We start from the raw sequence: 24283 nt of genomic DNA on the forward strand, positions 1-24283 counted from the left end.
TCTCTTCCCTGGGACTAACCCAGTTAAAGAGAAGTTGAATGTTTTCATAGAATGAGGGGGGGGGGAAGAGAGAAGGAAAAGAAGGGGTGGGGAACAAGCTTATGCCCTCCTTTGGTGAGTTTCTTTGGGTGCAAAGGACTGCATGCTAAGGATTTTTCATTTCCTTTTATTCTGCTGCTTCTTTGAAAAAACTAACCTTCAAGTCTAGAGGAGAGTCTAGGAATCCCAAATGTGCTAGGAGGGAAGCACAGGCGGAATCTTTCAGCCCCGAGCTAAAGTTTAAAAAAAAAAGAAAAGAACACGAGTGATTGACCCACGCTGATTACCAGCTTCGGTGTCCTTAGCAGTTGGATTCTGTGACCCGCTGGCATTTTGATTTCCTCAGTGATGGTAGTAGAAAAAGAGAGTTATCTATCTGGCTATTCCTATGGGTTTTAGAGTAGGGCTACTCTTTTTATAGTAAACTAGAATCTAGTTGACACAGGACGGGAGGAATTTGTACCTTTTTTAAAAAATTAAGAGGAGATGAGGGGCTGAGAAGCGAGAGAAATGCGGAGTCTAGGTGCTGACTGTACGAGAGAAGAAATGGAATTTATTCTTTTTTTTTTTTTTCCCAGGGATCAGAGGCCGAATTGTGACTGCAGTTAGGTTAATTTAATCCTCCCGCCCCCTTCGGCCTCCACACCTCAGACCCTGCTCCCAGGCTGAGTGAGTGGCTTGAATAGAATGGTAAAGGCCTGAATGAGGGTTTGTTAATTAACTGATCGTTCTCCATTAATTCCTCCCAGGAGAACAAGAGACAGTCAATCCGAGCCAGAGCCGGGGGCACTGAGCCGTTTCACAGGCTAAAATCAAAGAGGAGAAGGCCAGAGTTCCCCTATCTCCCTCCCTCCCTTCCTTGGGGTCGTCCCCCTAACTCTATCGCCTTCCAATGAGAGGAAAGAGACAGGCCAGGTGCAGGCAGGGCTAAAACTTAAATCTGAAACCCAACTGCGATGTCTCTTTGCTTTTACTTTTCCTTCTCTTGAATCTTCATCTGCTTTGACCTCACTCTTCCCCCACCAACCCCAGAACCCCATCCCTGCGACTGTACTCACGGGTCCCTTTGTTTCTTTCGGCTTAATTTTTTTTTAGCACTACTTAAAGGATGCCTTCCCCACATAAACTACTCCAACTTCCCTCTGGGTCATTCTGGAAACTGGAGATTGAGGGAATACTCAACCACGGACTGTTATATCTCCGTGTCTCCTAAAGGGAGGACAATGTTTTCACTGGGGGGGGGGGGGACGGGGAGGGGGATGTTTATAGTACTCCTCTCTTTCTTTAATGGAAGAAAAAAAGAATAGGACTTCTGATCTCCAAGGAGCCTGCTTCATACACACACACACACACACACACACACACACACACACACACACAGACACACACACACACACACACAAACACTCAGGCTGTTGGTCTACACTCAGGTTTCTAGCATAAGAGACTTAGTAGGGAGCCTCTTACTCCTTCCTAACTCTGGAAGTTAATTCCTCTCTTCCTTAGGAAAGAACTATCCTCTTTCTAGTTCTGGACTCCCACCAGGTACTTGGGTCTATTCCCCAATCCCATAATTTTGGGCCTTCTGTAATTTAGGAAGAGATGATGACATTGACTGACTTCAGTTCTTGTATTAAAAGATAAAGAAAAGCTTGGGAAGTCTGGCAAGCCCAGACATCAGAGGAGTGAGGGTGGGCACTTGGATATACCCTGAAAAGGAGCTGACTTGATAAGGAATGGTTGGATCATTAACCTCTAAGGTGGGATCCCTTTCACTACACTCAGACACAAGCACTTTTGGGTTCTTGAACTAACAATGAAAACAGGATTTTGTCTTTCTGGAAAGCAGATCATGTCAGCCTTAGCATTTGTGGAAGGCCAAGTTGACAGGAATAAATGAGATCCCCTCTCCTCCTCTTTATTCCGAAAGTCTAAGAGATGACCAGACATTGAACTATAGGCAGCACCTTTCCAATTTATACTCTCCCATCAGTTGACCAAATAATCCATAGCAGTCATTCTTAAGCAAGCACCTATGTATGTAACTGTGATGGCTTTCTTTAAAGGGAAAGAATGAGGTGGTTTCTCTGGGCCTCCCATTCAAAACAGATATGACAATAAAACTAGAAGGGCCCTCCAGAAGGAATGGGTTTCTAGAGTTCTTTTGAAGTCTTCTTCCTAATCCAATATCTAATGAGAAATTAAGGAGAAATAGAACATTAGTTGGTTACATAGATAGTACCTAATAGTTCTGATCCATCACATTTTCTCAGAATTTAAATGATCAAGAATTCTTCTCTCACATGCCCAGGCTTACTTCATAGTTTAATTAGCATCCACCCCCTCTTTTCTCCCTCTTCTCTCTTTAATTCTCTTCTTCCTCCCTCTCCTTCTGTCTCTCCTACTCTTTCTTTGTTTCCCTCACTCTCTCTACAATCTAATTTATTCTACCCTTCCATTAAAAACTTAATAGATCTTCTCCCTCCTTCCCCGAAGCAGTAGAGCTACCTTGGCAACCTACTCCCTCCCCCAAATAAATACATTTATGTTTATTTAAAACAAGTAAAAGTAGACAACATGGGAGTTTATTCTTGCCTTGGGGGGGGGGGAACCCTAGAAGGAAAAGACTGTAACACAACTGTCAGAATGTAGAGGCTAGGTTAGGATGAGTGGATCATGAAGCTATTTTAATAGAGTTGAAGTAATGGCTAGTAAGAAAATGAATACGAATGGAGGACAACCAAGATCACAACTTGAATAGAATTAGAATTTAGAATTAAAACCTTAGCATGAGGTGTGCAACTTTTCAATAACTTTTCAGCTACTCTGGAAAAGGTTGTGAAATGCAGGAATATTTTGAAACTATGATCGAACCTCTATTTAAAAAGAAATTTTGTAGGGATAATAGAGGAGTGGTTTTGTTTTGGGTTTTTTTCCCCCTGGGTTTGGCAGTGTAGGATGATTTTTTCCTCCAAAATTTTGGAAGCAGTTTTTAAAAATTGTTGAATCAGAAGACTAGAATGAATCTTTTATTGGACTATTTTGTCCAATGTTAACATTTTTCTTCCCCTTACTTCCCCTAATCTTGTCCCTTCAAGGGAAAGATGAGAAATCTCCAGCAGATTTATATTTTATATAGGAGCATGTTACCATGAATGCAATTTCAATGTATGTGCTACTTAACCTAGCACGTTACAAATGTAAAGAAGAAAAAGCACTCCATTCGAGCTTCTTAGCTAGAGAAAGAGATGGAGTTGGAATCCAATGAGGATCTGAAGAGATTTCGATTCAATTAGCAACTGGGGTAGAAAGGCCACTAGACCACAAGGGTCTAAAACTGGAAGATTTACCCCAAATGCTTATTTGTCCTTCTCGTAGCCAACCCCCTCTCTACACCTTAACTGTAATACGATTTGAGCTTCCTAACAAAATTAGATACAGTGGGCTGCCATGAGATGGGCAATGGAGGGAAGTCTCACCGAATTAGATGCAAGAAAAAAAAATCAATATTTTTTTCCTCAATGTAATAATCGCTGCTTCCCCATTAGAGATGCAGCCTAGCAGCTCACTCGCCGCTAGAGTGTTGTGTCCCGGGTGGGGTGGGGTGACATGTCTCTGACGTGGACGCCTATCAAACGGAGGAGGAGATTAGTTTCCAATTAGAGATCCCATAAATGTGCTTGGTCGAGCTGCTGAACCCGTCTGGGTGGGAAGTGGAATTCTATTTGGAGGAAATTTTTACCTTCATTCATCCTTCTGTACTTAAAATTTGTTAACCTGAACATGCCTAGGAAAGCGCAGTTACTTATCTGCTTGAATTCAAACATTCTCCGTGTATGCAACTGAGGTTTCGGGAATGCATTACGCTGGTATCCGGAGGGAACCAATAGAAATGAAAAGAATTCGTCCCAAGCTAACTATGAGGGAGAAAGGGAATGGACTCCTAAAGTCACCAGGGCTGGTTCAGACTCATTCCAATTTTGAGAATCTGGAGTTTCCCCAGTCCTTCCCCTTCCAGATCCTGCATTTTGTTCTGCTTTGAGGAGTTCGGAGAAGTCTGGGGGAGTCTGGACAGAGAAAGTGACCTCGCCCTGGAGCTACAGAAATACTCTTGTCTTCATGCAGATGTCCAGCGCCCCGCATCTGTTCATCCGGAATCTGAGAAAGTGTCGGCGGGGCCAACCTGGGGCTTGTTTGCTGTAAGTGGCCTTGTGGTCTGGTTGATTTATAACTGAATCCTGCATAACTCCATTTGCTTTTTGTTAATGTTTCTCCAAATTGGGGGAAGGAGAGCAGAGAGAAGCCAAAGGAGCGTTTCCACAGGTCCCTTCGTTTATTCTATGACAGAAAGCTAGGGCTGATCCGGAACCCGGGTCCAAGGCAGGAGGAAAGAGGGATGTAGTTAGCTCGACTAGTACGGCTGCCCGGGACACCCGGCATGGCTAAGATCAACCCTTTAAAAAGGTTGAAGGGGGATGTCTCCCGCAACTGTGAGGCGAAAACGGTTTTTTATCTACAAGTGGCCGTCTCAAGAAACGCCGAATATGATAGGAAAGAGACAGCCTCGAGATCTCCTCCAACATAGACACATTCGCTCACACACGCGCACACACACACACACACACACACACACACACACACTTTGGCCCAGGCTCATACATTTGCAGCTGCTCTTTCAGTAGGGCAGGGGCGGTGAACAAAGGGACCGCGGGGGGAGGGGCAGAACTGGCCCAGCTGGGAGCCCCCTAGGGATTTATTTCTCCTTTCACCCCAAGCAAGATCCTTGACACAAACATACATTCACGGAGCTCAAGCATACTAACACCCAGTTTCAGCTTTGGGGGCTCTACCTTCGGATGGCTACTACTGTTAGTGCCCGCGTCTGTCTATGTCCTTGTCATTGTTTCTCTGTCAGTCACCTAGAATGACCAATGCAAACAGTGACAAAACCTATTTTGCTACACGTAGAGTCTTTGTGTTAGAGGTTCTGCAGATGCTCTCTTCCGAGTCGTGCATGAGGCTGAAATTACCCCGATACTATGTGAGACTCCACAGAATCAAACTTCACTTTTCCTTTATTTTCCACCCTCACCCCCTCCTTTTAAGGAAGTGGGAAAATAGTTTGTTGATGGGTTTTTCATTGTCTGCAAATAAAGCCCAGGGGAAAGGTGACACACACACAGGAAAGAGAAAGATTGGAAGGGAACTACCTTGTAGTTAGTAGATGGAAGAGCTTTTCCCCATCTTCTAGGTACCATCAATTTGTGGAAACGCCCAAGTTTACAACATTGAGAAAATCTCATTTCAAAATATATCTTTAGTCATTACTTTCAGGGCTTTTCCCTCTTGGAGGAAAAAAATCAGTTCGGATAGGAGTTGCAAATGTTGCTCAGGCATCAGGCCCCATTCAGATGTCCATGGAGTCCTCAGGAAAATAATCTGCTACTCCATCCTGGTGAATTTTTAGCTAATAGAAATTGCTACTCTTCATAGGAATTACCTCTGGCTTTGCCATCTTCACCAGCAGCACCACCACCTCACCACTAACACAAACACACCTCTGCTCCCTCTCTTGATCTCATATTTCCAAGATGTGCTTGCAGTAGCAGTTACAAACCTTGAAACAATCTTTGTCTCCTCATTCGCTACTTACAAAAACATGGAGAAGGAGCAAGACTCCTCATGAGATATCTGGGAAGTGTCTACACTAGAGTTCTGGATGCATAATATTGACATGCTACCCCTACATTTCTGTCGACCTTCAGTTGCCCAGCTGCTACAGCTGGTTTGTTTTTTTTTTAGAAGCTGGGCTTGCCCCCTACTGGCCAATATAAGGCAGATTGGTAGTTGGGGGAACTCTTCCTTCAGCATGCAGTTCAGAAGAAAAGTACTTTTATTACTATAGCTATTAAAAAATGTTTAGTTCTTATGAAAATTGATATTAATAACAATACTATTATGGAGAAGGAAATGAATCTAAAGAAGGGGTGATGAGCCATAGAAGCATAGCATTTCAGAGTTGGATGTTCCTCAAAGGTCATTAAGTCCTCAGGATATCTTTATAGGAACCTTTTCCATGTTTCAGATTGGAGTTATTCAATTTCTGCTTAAGAACATTAAGTGTTGGAAAATCTACCACCTCCTGAGGCAGTCAATTCTATTTTAGACAATTCTCATTGTTAAGAGGAAGGCAGAATCATATATAAAAACTCTAAAGTCTCAGACTTGCTATTGTGGTATAAAGAGGGGTTATATTGAGACCCTCTGAACCTTTGGCTGAAAAATTCCCCCAGTGAGGATACAACTTCAACCATAAAATTACAGTCTTCTTAGAGCATCTCTCCCTTTACCCCAGAAGGAGATTTACTCAGCATTTAAGATGAGGCACTTTCTTTTGTTGTAATACCTATTTGAAAATATCAAGATTGGAGTCATATGATTAGAAAACATCGTTCTCATCTGACCTGAGACTTGGGTACCCTAAAAGAAGGCAGTATGGACAAAGAAATGTTAGGACTGTGTTTGCTCTGTTTTATTTTCTTTTCTTAGAAAACAAAACAAAACTAAGTCCTCCTAAGACAGAGCCAGGGAAATTGGATTCTTTGTTTAAATCACTTTGTGTGTAGAATCATCTCTAGGAAAGATGGAGTCCGCTAAATCCAAAATGTCTACTTGTCTTAGAACAAAGCTAAACTGCTTGGTTTCCAAGGCTTTGCTCTGGCTGGGTTGTTCCTCAGTACCCTGGACAGGGCTTCTGGGGGTCACTTTTGCTAGAGCGGATTTGACCTGCTTGATCTCTCTCTCTCTCTCTCTCTCTCTCTCTCTCTCTCTCTCTCTCTCTCTCTCAGGGTCTTTCTTATCAATTACAAAGAAGCTAAAAATGTTTTGAGGAAGTTAGGGAAAGGGAAAATATGTGTTAATTAAAGTGAACTAAGTTATTGAGGAGTCCCGAATTCCCAGTTGAAGTGTTTGCACCCACGGCAAAGTGAACGAAAGTGTCAAACTCAAAGGACTGATGCCCCCCCCCCCCCCAGAGTCGCTTTCTGCATATGTCTGAGTTCGCTTACACACCTGCTTTGTAGAATCTAAATGTGCGTCCCTGTGGGTGTGACATGGGTTGGATCATTAAACTAAAACGTTCAATTCAGTTCCTTTGATCCGTGCTGAGAAAAATCTATAGTGATCTCTAATCTAACTGGTCTTTAAGGAGATTGTTACGATAGTAACATGGGATAGGTTTTGATGTCATCATTTCTACATTCATGGCGATTCAGTTAATGAAAGGAACACTACGACAAATAGTTGCTTGTTTGTTTGTTTTTTTAAATAATGAATGATTCCAGCTCACAGATTGGTAAAGTAGGATACTCTTCGATTAATGAAGTCAGGACCTAATGAGAAGTTTCCCCTTATATAGCACTATTCAGCCTTGGTAGAAAGTGACTTTGTCCTTGAAAAGGCAATTCTCCCTATGCTTTGCCTGCTAGCATTGAATATTTGAATATAAATTATGTAACATATAAAATATATATTCATTTGATATCTGAGATCAACCTCAGAGTCTTTTTTGAGTAAGAGGAGGAAACTATTAGTTTCATTTGAACACCAATAATGCTTGTTCCCCTCAGCTGAAGGCCAGACAACAACAATGATGGGGAAGATAGTAGGGGACCCCAAACTAGAGTAGTAGTAATATTGGAGAGCCTGAGATTGAAAATGTTACATTATGGATTTTTTATAAAACTGTATGAATTAATGTGATATTGGCATAAAAAATTTACTGCATTTTTCCAAATAATATAAATATATGTTAAAGATACTATTAATAATAGTAATAAATATACAACTACTTTTCCATCTAATTTCTTTTAAAATTATTCTCTCACAAATTCAAGAAAAAATTAATTTCACCATAAAATGCATTCTATTTATTAGTATGCTCATATCTTTAAATATGCAACTAGCTATAGATGTATATTTTAATATTTCATTAAAATACAAACTTTAAAATTCCTCTCCCCTCAAATTGTGGCACACTAATTAGAATATTGAGATTTGAAAGGAGACTATAATTTTAATTTGCAAACCAGAAAATGGTTCAATAGAAAGACCATTGAATTTAGAATCAGAGAAAATTAATTTAAATCCTAGTTCAGTAATCTATATGATCCTGGATAAATCATTTACTTCCTCTGTAAAATTAATCATTAGAATATAGTTAAAGTTTCTATGGTATTAAATCTATGGTGACAAAGCCAAAAACTTGGATTATTTTTATGGATACACAATATTACCGATTGGGATGAATCCATTAGATGAACTTTAGTGAACCTTGTTTTCTGAGATTATTAAATAACTTTACTGCTTGTTAATTAACAATGAAAGTTAACACAAACTCACAGCACAAGGATAAAAAAACCCCACAAATTACAGTTAAAATAAGAATTCTAATTAAAATTAAAATGACTAGTCATGCTATCTATCATTCAACTCTATTTTCTGACTGTTGGTATTCAGTGAGGTTGGATATCACCATTGTACTGGTAGTTGTGGAAAGGTGTGTTAACTAGAGATGAAGCAACCAACCAAAGCAGTCACTGAAGCAATCTTATATTTTATTGTTCAAATTAATTGAACTTTATAAACAAGCATTTATGTTCCTATAATTTTCCAAACCCTAAATCAGTCTTATGCTTAAATAGTATTATATTAAAATATTTAAGTCCTTTCACATATAATATCTCATTTAATTCTTACAATTGTATAAGGTAAGTGGAGAAAATATTATTAATCACATTTAAAGAAAATGGATACCTTAAATGTCTGGTCATTTTTTTTTATGAGAGAATCATAGATTTAAAGTTAGAAGAAAACTTTTTCTTTTACAGGTGAGGAAACTGAGACCCAAAGAAGTGATGACTTGCCCAAGTAATTAAGTATTATTAACTTAAACCCACATTCTTCAGCTTCAAACTCTACTTTAACACACCTGTTTGGGGATTATCCCAAAGAAAAATAATATTTCTAATTATTTTCATAACATTCATATACAATCATTAAAAAATAATTTTAGGAAAAAAAATTCTTTAAGGAAATCATGCTAAAAAATATCTCTATGAGACAATGTTTGAATTTAACCAGACCCTAACATTTAATTTATCAAATTTACTATAATTGATCTATTTATATAAACCAGATGATAAGCAATCAGAAATATAAGTTCTGCCACTTCTATAAGTGAAGCAAATAGATGGAATGTTCTTACCCAATGTCTAATTCAACTACATATAGACCCAACTTTCTGAAAGGACTAGGAAAAATAACAACATTGCCTTAAGCTTATAACATAAATGCCTTTTCTCTAGGGATCTTAAAAAAAATTTCATATCTCTTACCTCATTTCTTTTCACAACATGCCTGTTGGAGTTATGTATTATTGCTTCCATTTGTTGAAACTGGAGAAAGATAGCAAAAGATACATAGCAAGGCAGTAAAGGAACCAATTTGCTGGGCCATTGTTCATTCTCCTACATGTCCTATGTGTGTCCTATAAGTAGTTTTATTCCATTTGGAATCATTGACTACTGGGACCAAAGTAATAGGAGAGGTGGGGGAGGGGGAGAGAGGGCCTTTGTAATTCTAGAGATCACTATGGTATATTAGGTTACAATTCTATTTCTTGCATATTCTTGCAGAATACCTGAATTTTGCTTATTTTTCAGGATTTCTTATGTTTAGCTAATACACTGACACAAAGGCTGTCTACAAAATGTCAAACATCATCATCCATCTAGGGAACTCTCTGCAACCTACATTATTAAAGTTACCTACAACACAGAGCGACTATATAATTTGACCAGGATTATTTCACTTGGAAATATGGAAATATTTCAAAATATATCAGAAGTAAAAACTGAACCCAGGTCTTTCTGGCTTGCAGTCTTGCTCTCTATCCATTAAGTCAAGCAACCTTTCAAGTGATATTGAAAACCTAAAACATTCAATTATTCCTCATGTCCCCAAATATCATGAAGCTGAAATTTTAGTTTGAATGTTGGCCTAGGAATTGTCATTTCTGATATTACTGCATTCCTTTTTCCTATCGTGTTGATGTCATAGCTCCCCAAGGAAGTCAGCCAAAGAACAGTGTCACGCTTTTGGTTAGCTACATACAGTAAAAATGATGAAAGTGCGCCATCTAGTGGTCTTAACTCTTACGATTATTTCTGCTGACTAGAGTGTATGATTAGGAGTGGCTAACCCGATTAAAGTATTGATGTAGTCACAAAAATCGTTCATTAAGGCAATTTAATCTTTGCTATTAAATGTCCTTTCAATTCATTTGGGGTAATTAAGATGCAGTTAAAGTGATTAAATTCTAATTACTTATGCTAGACAAAGACATATTTGTCACACTAATGTGGTTAACTAAGGACTCAGCTGAAAGAAAGTTAACATTTACTTCAGATGATGCAACTGGAGAAATCAGTTCCTCTTTTCATCATTAATCCAGTGAACTGGGTGATTATGTAATGATACTACAAGTTCATTAAACAGAATAAGTGCTCATCAAAATGGTTTAGGGGGAAAGATGTGGCTAAAAACACACCTCTAGCTATTAACATCACTGGACAAAATTGCCCTCTTTTTTTTCCTCCATATTATTCAAAAATGTTGAGAAACCGTTGCTGAATAAGGCATACATCTATATTACTGTATACCTGTCATCTGAAGACCAACCTCATTATGTTTGAAAAAACTCATTGTTATAATAATTACCATCAGTTGTTGAATTCCTTTGACCACAATAACTCATTAAGCAATTCAATCCAAATAAACATTTATGAAGTGCTTACTATGCATTAAGGCATTCTAATAAGTGCTGAGGATTCAATTAAAGAGAGTCAGTGCCTGTTCTCAAGGAGTTTACAATTTATTAGAGGAAACAACACACAAAAGGAGACAGGAAAGCAGGAGAGGGTTCAGGTTAGGAGAACACCAGGCAGGGGCATCTTGTTCCATGGAAGTGAAACCAGGGAAAGCAGCAGATATAAAGTGAGCCAAAAAGTCCAATTCCTGCCCTCTATAAAGGCAATGGGAGGAGTTGAGTACTCCACCCTCCAGGCTTCCAATTAGAAGATAAGACAAGTGTCAGTCAAGGCTTGCATTAGCAGCATGGTGATGAGATCAGGGGTTATGACTTTGATCTGGCAGGAACATCTTGTTCCATGAATTTGATACCAGGAGCAGCAGTTGCAGAATAAAAAGGATAGATTGTCATTAAAAATAAGCTACAAGGGGCGGCTAGGTGGCAGCTAGGTGGTGGCTAGGTGGTGCAGTGGATAGAGCACCAGCCCTGGAGTAAGGAGTACCTGAGTTCAAATCTAGCCTTAGACACCTAATAATTACCTAGCTGTGTGGCCTTGGGCAAGTCATTTAACCCTTACAAACCTTACATTTAAGCCTTACAAAAAAAAACTAAAAATAAAGTATATAGAAGTATTGTAATTTACCCTGAAATGTAGAGTGCACACAATGAAATCACAAATATTTGAAACATTCAAGTAGGCATAAAAATGGCCATAGGCAGCTAAGTGGCTAGAATGTTAGACCTAGAATCAAGAAGTCCCAAATTCAAATCCCTTCCATAGACATTTATTAACTAGCTGGGCAAGTCATTAACTTCTTTCTATTTGTTTCTCTATCTCTAAAATAACACTTATCCCTCATGGTTGTTGTTGGGATCAAATAAAGAAAATATGTAAAAAGTTTCATAAAAGTTGAAGCACCATTAAATGTTAGCTCTAAATATTTTAATCTTGATATTTAAAGGAAGATTCATAAGAGGAAGATTTTTGCTATTAATCTGCAGGCACAGACAAAGACAATTTTAAAGGAACAAAAAGTAGGTATTGAAAGGAAAGGAAAACCACTTAAATAAACAGTTCTTTATTCAGAGTATGAAATCACATCTTCAGAAGTTTTAGATACACTAAACATATACATTAATTAACTATCTTTTTTAATCCCACTCTATTAAGACACCATACATTTTGGGGGTTTTTATTTTGATGGAGAAAATTTCCTCTATATCACATTTTATATTAGTTTATTATACTAAAAACTAACATTTGCATACAATTATGAAGTTTGCAAGGTATTTTACATATAGCTTATTCATGTCTCACATCTGCCTCCCAAACACCATCCCACCAAAGAGGTGAGGTATCCTTATTTTCATCTTACTTAGGAAGAAATGGAGGCTCAGAGACTTGACTATGGCAATACAGTTAATACAATTCAAAGGTCAGATCTGAAAGCAGGTGTCTTCAGACTCCAGATCTGACACTATCTACATATCACGCTGCTTCTTGGATATTCTATCTTACTGCCTAGAGAACTAAGTTCTTCAGCTATTAATTAGAATATTTTTATGTTTAACCATAATTCAAATGTTGGAAAATCTCTTTAGTATTAACATTGTTAGAAAGCAAGAGTTAAATCTAGTCTGCATAGATGCTCATATAGTATTATACTTCAACAAATTGCAAATAATGGCACAATTTAAAACCAAGTATTATTTTCAAGCTTACTTTCCCTGAAGGGGCCAAATAAAGGCTTTATATATGGAGAGATGTACATTTGGGAGGATGATTTAATGGACAAGGGTAATGAGTGCTGTGAATAAGTCTAGTTGTTTACTGGGATTCCAGATTAAAATAATTTTGTCTTTTGTTAAATGGTTTGTGCTCAGAGATAATACTTGGAGATTGTGTTTATGCTCAGTGCTCTGTATTTCTTCCCAATTTACACCATTGAGAATTGATTTTTTTTTCCACAGAAGTGCCTCACTGTTTGACTGAATTGATCCGAAACCACATTATTTCATGGGGGGGGTGGGGAGGGGAGACTATGCTTAGAATCATAATATCTATGTTTTAATACCTGCTTCAATATTTACTAAGTTACGTGCTCTGAAGACAAAAATCATTTAACATAGCAAATCAAGTTAAGAAACATCTAAACAACAGCTATAAACTGGGCTTATGCTAAGCTCTGGGGGATACAAAGAAAGAGGGGGAAAGTCCTTGTTGTCAAGGAGCTTACAGTCTAATAGACAAGACAACTTTCAAATAATTATATATGCAAAATAGGTATACAGAATAAACTGGAGATAATCTCAGAGGAAAGATTTTAATCTTAATTGGAGTTAGCAAAGATTTCTTGTGGAAGGGAAGATTTTAGCTCAGACTTAAAGAAAATCAGAATCTATTTACTCATCTATAAAGATACTATTTGCACTACCAACCTTGTAAGGTTGTAATGAGAAAAACACCTTTAAAATGTCAAATTGTGACCGATCCTGGACTCAAGTTCAAATCCAACTTCAGACACTTAATACTTATTTAGTTGTGTGACCTTGGGCAAGTCACTTAACCCTATTGCTACATAAGTGTATCCCTGTTATTATAATTTTGTTTGTGAACTCATATTACTATTCTCTGGGTTATGCCTCATCACCCAAAAGCCAGAGATAAATTGTTTTGCCTTATTGTGACTCACATCTATCAAATCCAAGGTTAGTTCTCTTTCCTCTGGATCAAGCTTTTTAAAAGTTTAAAACATATGTTTCTCTTTGGGAGACTAGTCCACTTCTGAGGAACATGATCCCTGAAATAAATGTCTTCTCTTGAATTGAAAAAGAATAAAATAAAAACAAAAATAATTTTTAAAGTTTAAAGTATCTAAGATCAATTCCCCCTGAGGCTCTTCAGATCCATCCATCCTGCCTGATATTGTAGTTCATCAAAGGTTCAATAAACCAGTAAAGGTATAAGCTGAAGTTACAGAAACTCAGAATTTCAGATGTGGACATAACCTGAAGAATTCTCTCTATTATGACTTACCTAAAAAGAAGTCATCTCCTTTAAGAAGTAACTCACTACCTCTGATGGCAGAATCCCACATTTGAATAGCTTTAATTGTCAGAAATTTTTCCACTATAAAAGCCTACATTTACTTCTTTTGAACTTGTACTAATTACTCCTAGTTCTGTCCTTTGAAGTCAAACAGAATAAATCTAACCAGTGTTCCATGATTGCCCTTCCAGTCCTTGTCAACAATCTTGTCCCATCTGAATCTTCTAAGATCTTTCTCAGATGAACATAAGGGTGTGCTATTCTGGAGTTAGATTTTTTATCTATGGCACCACTTCACACACACACACACACACACACACACACACACACACACACACACACACGCATACACACTCTACCTGTATTACCTTGCAAATCAGATATATGGGCATAATACAAAGAAACTGATCAAACTCCAAGACAAAGTTGGGAACTGACTGCAGATGATAAATCATGAGTTGAATTTTACTATAAGCCTTTTGCCTGGTTGTTAGGAAGTGTCAACAATTGTATTATGTTATGTCAACTCTCTGGGCAACATTTGCCAAAAATGAGCCAAACTGATCAAAAGGATATAAGAAGAAAAAGGAAAAAGATAATTTCAATAGTTAATGCTAGAGAAATCTGCTCATCAATCTGTTCAAAGACAATAGGAAACCACTTTTATCTTCAATAAATTGCTATGACTTTGAAGCAACTTGTTTCAACTGTCTTTCTATTACAGCAACTAAATCTGTTTTTATTCTTGTTGTTATAACATGTACATATGAATCATATAAATAATTGTCTTGACTCAGGGTCTTTGGGGAGCTCAATATCATTTCAAAATGCAATATCCCCAGAGTAGCTAGGTGGCACAGTGGATAATGCACCAGCCCTGGAATCAGAAAGACCTGAGTTCAAATCAGAACTCTGACAATTGATATTTACTAGCTGTGTGACCTTGGGCAAGTCATTTAACCCCATTGTCCTACCCCCCCCCCAAAAAATGCAATATACCCAAATAGGTGTTCAGTAAATTCAAGAAGACATACTGTTCACTATGTTCACTCTGATAGCTCCCTGGGAAACAAAAATAAAATTAGATAGATCCTTCTCTCTAGTGAGAGGAAAAGACAAATGCATAAACTGTTATGAAGAATAGCATAGTTAGTGCAAGAGATAATTCCAAATAAGATGTGCTGAGGAATTTGAATACAGAGAATTCACTTTGAGCTGGCTAAACAGAGAAAACTTCATGAAGGACATGAAGATCCTTAAAGTAATTGAGGGATTTCAACAGGCAGAGGTGGTGGGAAGGGGGAGGGGGATGGGAATGAAGGGGAGCCCATTGAGGGCATGGGAAGAAGTATGATCAAGGGAATTAGGGAAGCAGCACAATATAGTACAAAGAATATTAGATATGGGAGTCAGGAGGTTTGGGTTTGAACTTGCCTTTGACATTCTTTTTAAATTATCTTATAGTTATTGATGTCTTTTGTTTTCAAATCACATTCTTTTCCAGATATAGATCTCTTCCTTTCTGTTTCCAACCCAAAGAGTTGTTGTTTGTTGTTTGTCTTTCGTTTTCTTAGATATCAGGGTGGTGATGCCATGACTTGCAAGTGAATTATATTTTTGGGAGGAAGGGCTATTCAGAATCACTAGTCTCACTCTGTCCTCCAGAGTCATCTGGCTCCAGTGGCAAGATATAGAACAGGATGCCTGGAGTTGACCCTAGATGCAGAAGGAGTCCTTGACATTTTTAAGCTAATGTCTTTCCCAGATCTCAGTTTGATTGAGGTAATACCCATTCAGTAGGAAAGAAACAGCTTCTTTTTACCTTGTCAAAAAAATCAATCTGGGAGGGGAAGATCCTCAAGGTTTCTGGTCAAAACATAAGAAATTTCTATTTACACTCACTCTGAGTCAATCAGAACCCAAACAATGACCAAGTAAGACTTGGGCTGGGATATATTGCTGGCCAATCAATGAGAGCCAGAATGATTTGACTTCAAATCATCCTTAAGAAAGAAATCTAATGCTCAAACCCCAAAATATCTTGCATGGCTTCATTGATCAAAATATATATACCTTTAGGCAGAAAATCCACAGGTAGGGATATGATACCCTATGTGGGCAGAGGGAGAGGAGGGAGGGAGAGAAGGAATTATTCCTTATAAGAAAGATTTTTTTAAGGGGAAAAAACAGTTCATCACACCTGAATACTATTTCATACTCAACCTCTTATTGTGTCTCAGTTTCTTCATCTGTAATATTAAAGGGCTGGACTACATGGCTTCTAGAGTCCTTTCCAATTTGATGTCTGGGATCCCATAAACATAATTGAGAGGTATGATGTCTGGGACTAGGGGAAATGATAGTTTTACTGTTTTCTGATCTCACTAAACCAACTCTGAAGTACTGATTCAATTCTGAGTACCACATTTTAAGAAAGTCAGTGATAAGTTAGAGGATAGCTAAAGCAGATGGACCTTGAGATAAAAGTCATATGAGGAACTTGAAATATTTAAACCATAAGAAGAGATAAATATTTATATGGTACTTTAAGATTTAAAATACCTCACACATATTATCTTATTTGATTCTCAGAACAACTTTGGGAGTTAGAGGCTATCCTCTTTTTACACTTGAGCTAATTGAGGCATACAGAGGTTGAGTGACTTGCCTAGGATCACAAAGCTAGTAAATATTTGTGGCAGTATTTGAACCCAAGTCTTCCTGAGGACACATTTTGCATAATACCCACTGTGCTAACTCACTGTCCTAGAATGGAAAGTTTGGGTTAGGTTAGAGATCATTTCTTCTATTTTGGGTTAGAGTGAGATTATTTATTTAAATATAGGTAATGTAGAAAAGGAATTTCATTGTTTCACCCCTTTGGAGGTAATGGGTACTCCTTCCCTAGAGGTCTTCAAGTAAAGTCTGGATGTCTATTTATAAGGTCATGTTTTTAAGTCAATTCTTATTTGGATATGGAATAAACTAGATAGCCACTTAGGTCCTTTCCAGCTAGGAGAGTCTCTAGTTCTTTGACTGAAAAATGAAAAATGTATGTGTGTAAATTTAATAGCACCATAGAGATTTGCATTCTCTATGAAATAACAATAATAAAAACACACTTGTAGTGCTATACTCAAGGAAATAGAGAGGTTGAAAAATTAAAATGTTATATCTTCACACAACACTCTCTAGGGATTATAAATTAGTGTATCCAGTACAATTTGGATAGTCATTTGGAGGCTAAATCTGGATTCTAGTTTCATCATTACTTTGCCCTCAAATTTTGATATATGCTGACTTAGGAGCTTTAGAACAGAATAAACTAGTACAGTACAGACACCTGCAAACACAAAACCCACTCACCACAATGAAAACCATAAAAGGAAGAAATACTTAGGCTCCAACACTGACTATCAAATGTACAGCTTAGCTTCAATTGCTCCTTCTGCCTAGACTAATGACCTCAGAAACTTATTATATGACCCCCTGAGCAAGTCACTTGACCTCTGTTTGCCTTACTTTCCTCAACTGCTAGGATGTTTTGAAGATCGATGCAAAGTAGGTACTATCAGTGTCTATTCCTTTCTCTCACTTCATCCCCATAACATTCACCATCAATCCATGTTTACTCACTGGTATTTACAGTTAGGTCACTCTGAACAAAGATATACCAGCTTTTCTCCCAAATATCTGATTCCCAGAATGCTATAGCTATAGTATAACACATTCTATTCACCTATTCCCAAACCCCTTGTAAAGTGCTGGTTTGTACCTTCCATTACCTCTTCCACCTCCTGGACCTACACTGCTTCATTATCTTCATTAAACTAATTTGTAATTGAAATCTCGTCCCCAGCAGTAAATTAGAATGTTTTCCTGGAAAAATTTTATGGATATTTTGCTTGAAAAATGTTGGAGGATAAAAGGCACACAGCTTCTCAAGGAAGAATTGGGAACATCTTAGAAAACTGCATGATAACATATGATAAATAGGTGAGACAAAGAAAAAATATTTTATTATAAATTATTATTAGGTAACTGTTTAACAGGTAGTATAGCATAGTATAGAATATATCGTAGCAGCCCTGTTTGTGGTGACAAAGAATTGGAAATCAAGTAAATGTCCTTCAATTGGGGAATAACTTAGCAAACTGTGGTATATGTATGTCATGGAACACTAGTGTTCTATTAGAAACCAGGAGGGACAGGAATTCAGGGAAACCTGGAGAGATTTGCATGAACTGATGCTGAAGGGGATAAGCAGAACCAGAAAAACACTGTACATTATAACAGCAACATGGGGGTGATGATCAACCTTGGTGGACTCGCTCATTCCATCAGTGCTACAATCAGGGACAATTTGGGGCTATCTGCAATGGGGAAATGCCATCTGTATCCAGAGAAACAACTGTGGAGTTTGAACAAAGACCAAGGACTATTACCTTAAATTAAAAAAAAAAAACTGATATCTTATTGTCTGATCTTGCTATCTCTTATACTTTATGTTTCTTCCTTAAGGATATAATTTCTCTCTCATTACACTCAATCTGGATCAATGTATACCAGGGAAACAATGTAAAGACTGACAAATTGCCTTCTGTGGGGGGCTTGGGGGGTGTGGGGGGAGGGAAGTAAGATTAGGGGAAAAATTGTAAAACTCAAAATAAATAAAATCTTTAGAATACAGAGAGTTGGTTTCTAAGCTAGGAAGACCAAGGTTTAAGTCTGAACCAGATCATACTATTTGACCCTAGCCAAGCCATTTAACCTCTTAATGGCCAGGCAGCTGTAAGAGAGAAACCACCAAGAGGACATTCCTCATCTGTCAGTTTCTCTTCCAATGAAATCATAGGTTAGATCCTTGTACTTCTGTTAATAAGGTCAAAATTTGAGTTTTAATCCTATAGTTAATATTTGTATAGGACTGCTTATATGTAAAATATCATATATTTTTATGAAGTAGATAGTGAAAATATTTATTTACACTCATTTTATAGCTAAGGAAATAAGAAGTTAAGTAACTTGATCCAAATTATATAAACAATGAATCTTTTTTTTTAAAAAAAAATTTTATTTATTTAAGGCAATGGGGTTAAGTGACTTGCCCAAGATCACACAGCTAGGCAATTATCAAGTGTCTGAGGTCAGATTTGAACTTAGGTCCCCCTGACTCCAATGCTCTATCCACTGTGCCACCACCTAGCTGCCCCCTTACATAGCTGACGATACTAGACTCAAATTCAGATTTATTTTTTACTCCAAGTCTAGGAGCTTTTCCAATACCCCTTCCCTCAGTTTTGTTCCCATACACATTAATATTACAATTGCTCATTCTAGTCAATGATCTTTACAAATGCATTCCATTGGTCACAAAGGGTCTGGGACGAAAGAACACTGAAAAGTTAACACAAATCTACCTTTACTGTTGTATAAACAGAATGAATAACACAATTAGTGGCCTCATTTTCATTTACAAAATTCAAAATAAAATTTAAAAAAAGAATGTTATATGGTTCTAAAACACTAATTGACGTATATTCAGTGTGTTCTTTGATAGAAAATCATATAGGTCTTTGCCAAGTCTTTGTTTTGGTCCTGTAGTCAGCAGCCACTCTGATACAGTATGTCGTCTACAGTACAGAATTTCATAAGGCAAGGACTTTTGCTTTGATTTTCTTCTAGAGTTGTTTTCCTGTGCTAATGAGTCATGTATAAATTGTGTACAAAATGAATGACCTTTATGGAGGAAATAGTGAATCAGCTTATTTCCTTGAAATTTGCTCATCCAATAGGAGGAAGGTTATATCCCTAGGTAGACCTGTCAATCTACTTCATTCCCAGTGGGACAGGGAAGAGGAGAGAAGAAGGGAAGATATAACTTTTCTCATAAAAGAGCTTCCACTGACCCTACTAAATGCCCTAGGGATATGTTTCCCATTCAAGGTGCAAGAAATCTTAGATTCAAATTCTGATCGATCTCATTTTGGTAAATATCTTGACCCTGTTATGTCAAATATTTTCAACAATATCTTGAATGAAGACATAGAGGGCAAACCCATCAAATTTTATGTTAACAATGAAGCTGAGAAAGCTGCTAATACAAAGGATGAAGTAAAGATCCCCAAAAGATATCATCAAGCTAGAATAATGAGCCATCCCTAGTAAGATGAAATTGCATAATTATACACTTGAGCCCAAAAATCAATTTCAAAAGTGAAATATTGGAGAGCCTGACTACTCTGTAAAAAAAGTTGTTGAGTTATAGTTGCCTATAACTAGACTGCCACATAAAAAAAATATCTAACTATAATTGCATATACCTGAATAACTAAGTTTTAAAATGTTATGGAGATTTCAGTGTACTAAAAAGTTCATAATGAAGGAGGATTATGTGGGATTAGAAGCCAAGAAATAAAATATGATCCTAGACCTTACTGAGGTCAGAATGCTCAGATTGAGAAATGTCCTGATCCTGCTGCACTCTGCCCTAGTCAGATCACATTTAGAGAGTCATCTGCATTCTGGATGTTCACAGAGTTAAAATGAATAGGATGATGAAAAGACTGGAGACTAAGCCACATGAGAACTAGTTGAAGGACCTAGGAAAGTTTGAACCACAAAAAGAAGGAAAGAAGCATTTTATTAAACCCTTACAATATATGCCCTTCGGAACAGCAGGCAAAAGGGCAATCTTGAAGCATTTGGATGGCTATCCTGTAGAACCAATCCATTAATAAGCAAGCATTTATAAAGGAACTACTATGCAAGAAATTGATTTAAGCGATGAGGATAAAAAGAAAAGCAAAAATCAGTCCCTGCTTTCAAGGCCCTCAAAGTCTAACATAACAATTATGTGTATACAGAATTAATTGGAGCTAATCTCAGAAGAAAGGCATCAGCATTTCTGAGAATCAAGAAAGACTTGTCACAGAAGTTTGAATTTTATCTGAGACTGGAAAGAAGCCAGAGAAGCACAGATACAAAAACAAGAGTAAAAATATCTAAATATCTCTGCCCTAAAGGAACACACACACACACACACACACACACACACACACACACACACACACACACACATAGCAAGGAAACATTAAATACATACAAAGTAAATGGAGAAGGATTGGCTCTAGCAGCTAAAAGAAATCAGAAAAGGCCTCCCATGGGAAGCAGTATTTCATATTTTAGAATATAATCTCTTTGAGGGCACAAATTGTTTTGACTCCTGTTTTCCTATCCCTGATACATAGTACTCTAAGTCTGTTAAGTAGGAAGTTAATGTTCTTTAATTTAGATGAAGAGGTATTGAATTTATTCCTCTTGGTCCCAGGAGGTAGAAAAAGGAATAGATAGGTGGAAGTAGAACAGAGACAGACATAGAATTATAAAAAAGGATAAACTTCCTAAAAATTGGAGCTCTCTGAATATGGATCGGCAGTTATGGGTTTCCTCTTAGTATAAGTTTTTAAATGAACCACTTCTTGTTACAGAAGATATTACTGATAAAGTCTGGGTGGGGCCAGATCTCTTGCAATTACTTCCAGCTCTGTTTTGCTGTGATTTCATGGATGAGGCAGGAAATAATACTCCAAAATAGAGCATCAGAAGGTAGAGGTAAGATGTACTGGACTTAGTCCCTTCTGGTTCCTAAGAGCCAAATGTTCAATTCTAAATTTGAACATTTACACCTCAGAAAACATGACAAAGGCTACAATTCAGCATTTAATCAATCATTCTGGTGATGATCTAGATTCTAAATTTCTTAACATATGAAATTCAGACTAAACTTAAAAAAGTACATTTTTTTTTCAGAGAATCAGTTGGTTACCAGTATACCACTGATTGGTCTGCTCCTTGAGTAAAATGAAAAGTTGTCCTGATCATTTAAAATTGTGTTTATTATATTCTAATTCCTCTACAACAGCTTTTTCAAAAATGTAAATTAACAATGATATATAGAAAGCTGACCTTACTGCAAGGCAAATGAATATTATGAATTATTTAAATAAAAATTTCTTGCTAGTTCTTTTTTGTTTTGTACTTCCCTTATTTTTTTTCCTCTATTACAAACACATATAAATAACAAAATAAATTTCCACATTGGCCATATCTAAGTGGGTAGTGTGTTTCATCTTGGACTTTAGGAATTATGATTGATCTTTCCACTATTCAAAATTCCTTTGTTTTTCAATGTTTGCCTTTATAATCAATGTTTAATTGTTCTCCTGATTTTATTCACTTCACTTTGTATTCATTCATCCAAGTCTTCCCAGATTTTTCTAAAACTCCCTCCTTGAGCAGCTAGGTGGGGCAGTAGATAGAGCACCAGCCCTGGCATCAGGGGGACCTGAGTTCAAATGTGACCTCAGACACTTAAGGATTACCTAACTTGTGTGACCTTGGGCAAGTCATTTAACCCCACTGCTTTGCAAAAATAAAATAAAATAAAACCCTCTCCTTTATAATTTCTTATAGTACAATAGTATTTGATCATATTTATATACCATAATTTGTTCAACAATTCCACAACTGCTGTACACTCAGTTAGCTTCCAATTCTTTGCCATCACAAAAAGAATGATTATAAATATTTTTGTACATCTTTAACTAGAATTTGTTTATTTAGGACTAATTCCTTTCTTAATCTTACCCCTATTTCTTTTTCTTTTTTTTCCTCCCTTTTCCCTCCTATTTCCATTAAATTTATTTCTGTAGCCAACTGTATGTGTTCTCCCTTTGATCAGTTCAAAAAAAGAGAGAAATTCAAGTAGCAACACTTTCCTCTTTGTAGAGACTTACAAACATACTTTGATTATGTGAGATAATTTTTCCCATCCTCTCCTTCTCTATCTCAATATAATCTTCTTCCCTTCCCTTTCTATTCTTTTTTGAAGATTAAGATATTACTGAACCAATTCTAGCTCTGACATTTGTTTATCACTTGTGATTATCTGTTTACCTTTTTACATATATGTATATGTACATATATACATATATACTAAATATAAACACTCCTATGTTTATATTTCAATTTCTAATGTGATCCTAGTCTTTTCACCAGGAAAGTTTAGAAGTCCCATATTTCATTAAGGATCCATCTTTTCCCCTGTAGGATTATATTCAGTTTTACTGGTTAAGTTATTCTTGGTTGTAAGCCTATATATCCTCTGCTTTCTAAAATAACCTTATTCCAAGTTCCCTGCCCCTTTTTAATGGTACTTGCTGCATTTTGACCATGGCTTCTTAATACTTAAATTTTTTTTCAGACTCTTTGCAGTATTTTTTCATGTAACCTGGAAACTTGATTTTTTTTGGCTATAATGTGTTTTCAATTTGATTTCCATAAGGAGATGTCCAGTGGATTCTTTCTATTTCTATTTTTCCCCTCTAGTTCCAAGGACTCTAAGCAGGCTTCTCTTATGATTTCTTGATAATGTATGGGTCCCTTTTTTGGTTATGGATTTTAGGTAGCCCAATGATCCTTAAATTATCCTACATTGATTTTTTTCCAGATCAGTTGTTTTTGCTATGAGATATCTTATGTTTTCTTCCATTTTCAGTCTTTTTTACTTTGTTTTCACATTTATTGTGGCATCATATAGTTAGTAGCTTCTATTTGGTCCATTCTAATTTTTAGAGTTTATTACTTGGATGAAACCTATATATCTCATATTTTTTTTTCTCTCAACTCATTCAATTTTAATCAATGTATAGCATAGAAACAGTGCAAAGATTATCAGACTGCCTTCTGTAGGGGAGAAGGGGGAGAAATTGTAAAATTCAAAACCTTACAAAAACTGATAGATAGAAACAATTGTTGTATATAATTGGAAAACAAATAAAATATTTATTTGATTAAAAAAAAAGAAAAAAGAAGAAAAGACATATATCCCTCTTGTACCAAACTATTAATTCTCTTACTACTGTGACTCTCATTGCTTTTTTTCTCCAGTTCTCCCATTTCAAATATAAAACCATTTTTACTTTTCTTTTTAATTCTTTTGTCATCTCTTCTAAGAATTCTGTTTGAATTTGTACCCAAGTTGTGCTTTTCTCTGAGGTTTTGCTTATAGATATTTTGGAATCATCTTCTTTTGGGTTTGTGTCCTGAGCATCCTTGTAACCATAAAAGTTTTTTACTTAGGGATTATTTTGCTTGCTTCTTCTTCCATTCTATTTCCTAACTTTGAATTTGGTATTTGGGTCAGAACTCTGCAAATTACTAGAGGGAATATTCAGGCTGATTCTATTACTCCTTTTTTAGAGCATTGAATGTTGTGTTATTCCAGGATCCGAAGAACAACTCAGCCTGAGGACTGTAAGTTT

General features: G+C 36.8%; 1 protein-coding gene across 2 annotated transcripts in view; it reads left to right on the top strand.

Moving 5' to 3' along the window:
- The window catches only part of ONECUT1 (one cut homeobox 1), a 56377-nt gene that overhangs the window by 2155 nt on the left and 29939 nt on the right, over positions 1–24283 (top strand). Inside the window, exon 1 of one of the 2 annotated variants that reach the window (XR_012478056.1) lies at positions 1442–4238. The exons of the other annotated variant lie outside the window; for it this stretch is intronic. The gene's annotated coding sequence lies outside the window, so the exon portion shown is untranslated. Of the gene's footprint in view, positions 1–1441; positions 4239–24283 lie in introns of those variants that run through there. 2 annotated transcript variants of the gene reach the window in all.

Source organism: Macrotis lagotis, chromosome 4, assembly GCF_037893015.1.
Source record: "Macrotis lagotis isolate mMagLag1 chromosome 4, bilby.v1.9.chrom.fasta, whole genome shotgun sequence".
Lineage (NCBI taxonomy): Eukaryota > Metazoa > Chordata > Mammalia > Peramelemorphia > Peramelidae > Macrotis > Macrotis lagotis.